This window comes from Lissotriton vulgaris, chromosome 1_1, assembly GCF_964263255.1.
Source record: "Lissotriton vulgaris chromosome 1_1, aLisVul1.2, whole genome shotgun sequence".
In the NCBI taxonomy this organism is placed as follows: Eukaryota; Metazoa; Chordata; class Amphibia; order Caudata; family Salamandridae; genus Lissotriton; species Lissotriton vulgaris.
Genome location: NC_141685.1, coordinates 141602059 through 141609061, shown reverse-complemented (window position 1 = coordinate 141609061; position 7003 = coordinate 141602059). Strand labels below are relative to the sequence as shown.

Below are 7003 nucleotides of genomic sequence, written 5' to 3'. Positions count from 1 at the left end.
AAGTCCATTTCGCCTTTCACCAGCAGAAAAACACAAATTAATAAAACTACCAGAATGTTAGCCCCAGAACTCCCAAGTGCATTATGGTATATGCAGTTCACTGTAATGTTTCATGGCATGCCACATGCACCAACAGAGAATAGTCCATTTGGTCTGTGGGGCCTCATTTTCAACTTCCACTAGCTCCATTTTAGCAACGAGCGCACCCCCATGTTTCGTCCACTGCATTGAGCCCGCAGCTTCCAGAGGCGCTTGACACAAAGAGCTGAACGCTGCGGGTGAGTCAAACCCCAACTGGCCAGACCAACACACTATGTCACAGTTGCGCACGAGCAGGACCACGCGTCACAGGTGCGCACGAGCAGGACCACGTGTCACAGGTGCGCAAGCGCAGGACCGCGCGTCACAGCTGCGCGTGTGCGGAGCTGCGCGTCACAGCTGCGCATGTGCGGAGCGAAGATAGGACTCAAATCGCCGAGTTAGGACCTACTTCTGGACAGATCTCACTCAACCTGCGCAGAGGAAATACACTTCTCCCCGCATAGAGGAGCCAACCCGAGGCGCTTAAATATATCTCAGCGTGTGCTGTATGTTGTCCTCAGCGCATGCGCACTTCATCCATGTTGTCCTCAGCACATGCGCAGTTAATCTATTTGGTCCTCAGCGCATGCGCAGTTAGTCTAAGGCCTCTTTACCCCGCGCCGTGGGAAGCTGTGTCTATCACCAGCGCATGCGCAGTTGTTCATCTAAGGCCCTCTTTTAACCCGACCACAGCAGGGCCCGCAGCACCCACATGAAACCCCAGGTGAGGTCAAGAGATACCAAGATTGTCTGGGGCTGGAGGGTCTCGAGCCTGCTGTCCGGGATTCATTTTGTTGTTGTCTGCATCGATCGATGATTATTTGTATCAAAAATGCTGATTGACCCTCATTGGTCATCCATTCCTATGTGACCCTTGAGTATATCCAGTCATATCCCTTCCCTATGTATATAGAGATAACTCTAATCACTAGTATATGCAGTAGACCGTTGTACTCTCTACCATTCCTATGTGACCCTTGAGTATATCCAGTCATATCCCTTCCCTATGTATATAGAGATAACTCTAATCACTAGTATATGCCGTAGACCGTTGTACTCTCTACCATTTCTATGTGACTCTTAGAGTATATCCATCCGTATCCCTTCCCTATGTATATAGAGATAACTCTAATCGCTACTATATGCAGTAGACCTTTGTACTCTCTACCATTTCTATATGACTCTTAGAGTATATCCATCCGTATCCCTTCCCTATGTATATAGAGATAACTCTAATCACTAGTATATGCAGTAGACCTTTTTACTCTACCATTCCTATGTGACTCTTAGAGTATATCCATCCGTATCCCTTCCCTATGTATATAGAGATAACTCTAATCACTAGTATATGCAGTAGACCTTTTTACTCTACCATTCCTATGTGACTCTTAGAGTATATCCATTTGTATCCCTTCCCTATGTATATAGAGATAACTCTAATCACTAGTATATGCAGTAGACCTTTGTACTCTCTACCATTTCTATGTGACTCTTAGAGTATATCCATTCGTATCCCTTCCCTATGTATATAGAGATAACTCTAATCACTAGTATATGCCGTAGACCGTTGTACTCTCTACCATTTCTATGTGACTCTTAGAGTATATCCATCCGTATCCCTTCCCTATGTATATAGAGATAACTCTAATCACTAGTATATGCAGTAGACCTTTTTACTCTACCATTCCTATGTGACTCTTAGAGTATATCCATCCGTATCCCTTCCCTATGTATATAGAGATAACTCTAATCACTAGTATATGCAGTAGACCTTTGTACTCTCTACCATTCCTATGTGACTCTTAGAGTATATCCATCCGTATCCCTTCCCTATATATAGAGATAACTCTAATCACTAGTATATGCAGCAGACCGTTGTGCTCTCTTCCATTCCTACGTGACTCTTAGAGTATATCCATCCGTATCCCTTCCCTATATATAGAGATAACTCTAATCACTAGTATATGCAGCAGACCGTTGTGCTCTCTTCCATTCCTACGTGACTCTTAGAGTATATCCATCCGTATCCCTTCCCTATGTATATAGAGATAACTCTAAACACTAGTATATGCAGTAGACCTGTTATATGTGACTCTTAGAGTATATCCATTCGTATCCCTTCCCTATGTATATAGAGATAACTCTAATCACTAGTATATGCAGTAGATGTTTGTACTCTCTTACATTCCTATGTGACTCTTAGAGTATATCCATGTCTATCCCTTCCCCATGTATATAGAGATAACTCCAATCACTAGTAAATGCAGGAGACCTTTTTACTATCTTAGAGTATATCCACGTGTATTGCCTCCTTGTGTGACTTTACATCTTGTACATTTGCAATTTTTTCCGTGTGTATCCTTCTTTTGTAACGCATGTAATCCTAAGTCCTTATGTTTCTCAACTGGTGCTTATGTAAAGCGCTCTGACACCTTTGGGTAAAGTTCGCGCTATAGAAAATCGCATAAATAAATTGGTGGAGTTGGGTCACTCTTTTTTTTCCCGCTGGGTCTGGGTACCTTAAGGTCTGTACTGCACAGCAGCTATACTGGGTCTCCTTGTGTCTGCTGAGCTGGGTCACTCTTTTGAAGGCCTCAGCAAACGTTGACATTTTTTCAGCCTGAAAACTCAGTGTGATGAGAAGATCGACTCGAATTCCGTTTTTGGCTTTCACCAGAGTAAAGGGGGGCAGCCCCGTCAATTGAAAGTGAAAGATCACACTCACAGTCAGCACCACCAACTGCGCCTCATTGCTACATAGTCCTGGGCCTGCACATCTGATGTGGATAAAGAAAAATATGTCTCAACCTCACTAGGTCCTCAGTAACCAGGTAGCGGTCAGCCAATGCCCATCAGGTAAACAAGCATGGGCATAGCCAGTAGGTCTCGCCTCTGGGACCTTATACGTGTTTAGTTATCCAGCACAATATCCTTGGGGCAACAATATCAACTGTTGCATGGCTAAACACTTATAAGGTCCCAACGGCGCAACCTATTGGCTATACCAATGCTTGTTTTCATTGGTTCCTGTTTGTGCCTTTCAGAGATGCAAGCTTCTGTTTCATCCTCCTGTCTAACTACTTCCATCTTTTGTTGATCTAGGTCACAGGTACTCACAAACATTTTCCTGGGGCCCGCAAAGTTTGGTCTATGGTGGGACCGAGGGCCGTACTGATGCCATCGGGGGTGTTAACTCTGGGTAGGGGAAACAAAGCATGTATATCTAGTGGCTGCCTTTAAGAATGAAGGTGTTCCTAAAGTTAAGGGCCTAGTTACCTCCTTTTTATGTCTCGTGGCGTTAACAGCGCGAGCGCTGTCTCGCCAGAGACCTATTGTTAGCGACGCAGCTTTCCAGGAGACAGGACCTGGCCGCGTGCCTCTCCTCTGCCGGAAGGCGATTTGAGCGGGCCACGCGCACAAGAACGCGCTCGCTGTGGCCAGCTCCTGTCTCCTGGAAAGCTCCACCACACACGCATGTGCACACACAGAGGCACACACGCAAGCGCACATACACGCACGCACACATACAGAGACACCCTACTCCCCCGTCGCACACAAGAGACACACACACGAGCACACCTACACGCACGCACACATACAGAGACACCCCCCTCCCCCGTAGCACTCAGAGACACACACATGAGCGCACATACACGCATGTACACATATAGAAACACCCCCCCCACCGTCGCACACATACACACACGCGCGCACACATACACGAGCTTACCGACACCCCCCTGCCGCCCCCCCTACAAGTAAGGCCCACTTACCGGCACTCCGGACATCTGCAGCCTACGCGGGGCTCTCCCTCGGGCATAGGAGCCCTGCGTCACCACTGCTCCTCCAGGCACGCTTTCACCAGGCACACACACACCACCAGCCGTCAGAGCACGCTTTCACCAGGCACACACACACACCACCAGCCGTCGGTGCACGCTTTCACCAGGCACACACACACCACCAGCCGTCAGTGCACACTTCCACCAGGCACACACACCACCTGCCGTCAGTGCAGGTATCAGAGCGCTTTAAATCAGCATGCTTATAACAAGCAAGACTAGCACTCTATATGACTGCCAACTTTGCTTAGCATAAGCAACAGCTAACCATTCACAAACAATGTTTATATACCAATTGCAAATTAAAAAAAAAATTAATGCAAAGCATTGTCATTTACAATGCCAGTAACTCTAACTTTAATGCTGCAAGACTTATTGCATTGTAAATGCTTGTTCTAACTGCAATTAACCTTTAAATAAGTGTTTGCTGTATATGTACGTTTCTTTTTCATGTTAGTTCTGAGTCAAGTAAACAGCAGCCCAGTGCTGCTGCTGCCGAGGGGCCCGCATGTAAAGACCTGGAGGGCTGGGGCTGCCCTTCCAGATGCTCACACCCTGCACAGCTCAAGAAGCTGCCATGGCTTAACAAGAGAAACAGGAAGAATCAGAGAAACTGACCCAGGTCAGACACACAGTACCAGAGAGTACTAACTGAGAACTTGCTTGTTTGCACAGTCTCTTTAAGCCAGAGTATTTTGAATGATTGAATGTATCACTTTTAAAATTACTCTGAGTGCTTCTAAGACAATCGCATTTTAAATTTAAAGCTTTTTGAAACAAATGTTTTTTAAACTGAAATTGCATTGAATGCTTACTCACTGTGGGTAAGCCTGACTTACGTCGAACAGTAGAACGGAAGCTGGGCTGGGCAGGACCAGTGACCACAGCTGGAGGACTCCCCCTCGTGGGGAGCGAGGGACAGGTCAGCGCTCTAGTAGTTAAGCATAAGCCTACTTATGGTGCCCACAGCATGGACGCGCAGCGGCACGCTGCTGGCGCGCCTAAGGCTAGCCCGCCTGTTTACGGACACGGTCGAGGGCGAGGAACCATGCCGGATTCGTCCCAGAAAACGGTAAGCTCATCACATATGATAGAGCATTATTACTCTAATTTAGATACTCGGGTAGAGCCCATTGTGAGATGATTCTAGCGCCAACAAGCTTGATAGGGTGGAAGATGTCATGCTCTATCTGCCGGACTAAGTTTAACTCAGGCATGGTGATGGATGTGGTGGTTATGGACGTGGTGATGGACATGGTGGCGGTGGATGTGGTGGACATGGTGGTAGTGGACGTGGTGGTGGTAGGTGTGGTGGTGGTGGGCGTGGTAGTGGTGGACGTGTTTTGTACACAAATACAGTGCCATTTAATACAATTAAAAATGTGTCAATTCACATGAAGAATAATGACAACCTGTATTTTATTATTCTTCATGTGAATTGACACATTTTTAATTGTATTAAATGGCACTGTATTTGTGTACAAAAGTATTGTTTTATATCGAATAAATTGTACAATTTTCTTAATATTTTCTCAAAATTGTTTTGATCTTATTTTTCTATTTTTGTGTTTTATTAGAAATGTGGTTATGGCATTAATGGGTCTGTGAGTTATGAGTGGTCGCATTTTGAATTCCTTTTCATTTTTGGAAAAATAGGGACTTGTTTTTATTACTAGTCTCGTATATACAACACATATTGCATTACAAATGCTATAGGTGTCACATTTGCGAAAGTTATAACTATTGGCATTGTAAATGACAAAGCTATTAATTTTGCTATTTTCAAAACCAACACATAAATAAAAAAATTGTCATTTACAATACCAATAGCTCAAACTTTCCTAATGCGAGACCTATTGCATTGCAAATGCTTGTTTAAGTATTTGACACAATATTGAATTTATAACCTTTGTTTTTATGGTCATGAGTCACCAGAATACTAAAAACGTGTCTTTTATTTTCAGGGTCAATTAAGTAATGGTTACCAGCTTGGAAGCTCTGTTCATTCTTCAGTATTTGTCATTCATCTCCACATGTGGCTGGTTTGGGTCTGCCCCCTGCATCGTTCCCGATAACTCGCACAGGTAAGGAGCTTGTAGCAGCAACATGATAACCCCATACTCGTCTGTAAGAAGTGCGCTCTGAGGCAGGAATCCGATCATTTTTGTGAAACAAGGAAGGGCCAATATCTGCTATGTACATTTGTTAAAATAAAACAGTCAAATCACAGTATACTGTTCCAGAGGTTCGTCCCAGAGACATTTTCTGTAACTGAATGCAGACACCCTAAAGCATGTGCTTTTAAGACAAGTTGTGTTTACTCACCTGAAGGTGACATGTTTCATCATTGGGCTATACTCCTCACCAGGCCGGTGCTACAATGCCTGGTGGGCACCCCTAGAGGGCACTCTGTCGGAGATCTTTTAATAAGTACGTTGGATGAGCATAGTAGGACAGAGGATGTTGTGTCATAAGATGTGAGATTGGTGAAGTCTGAATATAAGATCAACTATCGACCAGTTGCCGCAATATACTTAATGTGATCTTCCTGGTCCATGTTGAGATTAAAAACAGTGGCAGAGAAATTGAGGAACTAAGGGCGCCTATCACTGTGTGAAAGTATTGATCACCTATGGACCTGCTGGTAAGCTGGGGTCTATACTTCAGGTCAACTTTGTTCATGCCTTGTGTAGTCATGGAGCAATCTGTTGGCATTTCATCAGGACCAAATATGGGAAAATTGGTAAATGGGACCTAATCTTCTCCACAGCGTGAGGAGCTCTGTAACTCAAAGCCCTGCACCATGCATAGGTGATAAGGTGCCTAGTAACATCTTACTACCACAGGTGAGCACTCTCTAACAGAGTGCACTAGTTACGGTAACCCTCCTAAAATTCAGGACAAACTGATTTATTCAATAACTTGGACGCCGCATCAGGGGGCAACTGGTTTGAAAAGCACATGCTTCCTAGGGTGTTCAGTTAGAGATAATGTCTGTGGGACCGAACCTCCAGAACAGTATACTGTGGGTTGATTTATACAAAGAATGTGTATACTGGACTGTCATATTCCTCGTCATC

The 7003-nt window shown here is 44.8% G+C and overlaps 1 long non-coding RNA gene across 1 annotated transcript in view; it reads left to right on the top strand.

Moving 5' to 3' along the window:
- The first annotated feature begins 754 nt into the window (after positions 1–754).
- LOC147737818 (uncharacterized) overlaps positions 755–7003 on the top strand; it is a 60197-nt gene continuing 53948 nt past the window's right edge. Inside the window, exons 1-2 of the long non-coding RNA XR_015299374.1 lie at positions 755–805; positions 5888–6007. This is a non-coding gene — a long non-coding RNA (uncharacterized LOC147737818). The remainder of the gene's footprint in view (positions 806–5887; positions 6008–7003) is intronic.